Source organism: Malurus melanocephalus, unplaced genomic scaffold (genome assembly GCF_030028575.1).
Source record: "Malurus melanocephalus ecotype Western Australia unplaced genomic scaffold, MMel_1.1 scaffold_376, whole genome shotgun sequence".
Lineage (NCBI taxonomy): Eukaryota > Metazoa > Chordata > Aves > Passeriformes > Maluridae > Malurus > Malurus melanocephalus.
Genome location: NW_026623608.1, coordinates 429443 through 430504, shown reverse-complemented (window position 1 = coordinate 430504; position 1062 = coordinate 429443).

The window sequence follows — 1062 nt, the reverse complement described above, 5'->3', positions numbered from 1 at the left end:
GGTGTCAACAGCAGGGCAAAGTGGCAAACCAGCGGTGGAGACCAAGCTGGAGGGTTTCCACATCTGTTCTCTCTGTATTTCTCCTGCATTTCTCCTGCATTTCTCCTGCGTTTCACCTGTATTTCACCTGTATTTCTTCTCCTGTGTTTCACCTTCATTTCTCCTGCATTTCTTCTGCATTTCACCTGTATTTCTCCTGCATTTCACCTTTATTTCACCTGCATTTCAGCTGCATTTCTCTTGCATTTCTCCTGTATTTCTCCTGTATTTATCCTGCATTTCTCCTCATTTTCTCCTGCGTTTCTCCTGCATTTCTCGTCCATTTCTCCTGCATTTCTCGTCCATTTCTCCTGCATGTCTCCTCCATTTCTCCCACATTTCTCCTACGTTTCACCTGTATTTCACCTGCATTTCTCCCACATTTCTCCTGCATTTCTCCTCCATTTCTCCTCCATTTCTCCTGCATTTCTTCTCCTGTGTTTCTCCTGTTTTTCTCCCGCATTTCTCCTGTATTTCTCCTGCATTTCACCTTCATTTCACCTGTGTTTCTCCTGCATTTCATCTTCATTTCAGCCGCATTTCACCTGCATTTCTCCTCAATTTCTCCTGCATGTCTCCTGCATTTCACCTTCATTTCACCTGCATTTCTCCTCCATTTGAACTGCATGTGATATGCATTTCACCTGCATTTCACCTGCATTTCACTGTATTTATCCTGCATTTCACCTGCATTTCACCTGCATTTCTCCTCCATTTCTCCTGCATTTCTCCCCCATTTCTCCTGCATTTCACCTTCATTTCACCTGTATTTCACCTGCACTTCTCCTGCATTTCTCCTGCATTTCTCCTCCATTTCTCCTGCATTTCTCCTACGTTTCACCTGTATTTCACCTGCATTTCTCTTGCATTTCACCTGCATTTCCTCCATCTCACCTGCATTTCTCCTGCATTTCACTATATTTCTCCCGCATTTCACCTGCATTTTTCCTGTATTTCTCCTGCATTTCTCCTTCATTCCTCCTCCATTTCTCCTCCATTTCTCCTGCATTTCTCCTGCAGCAT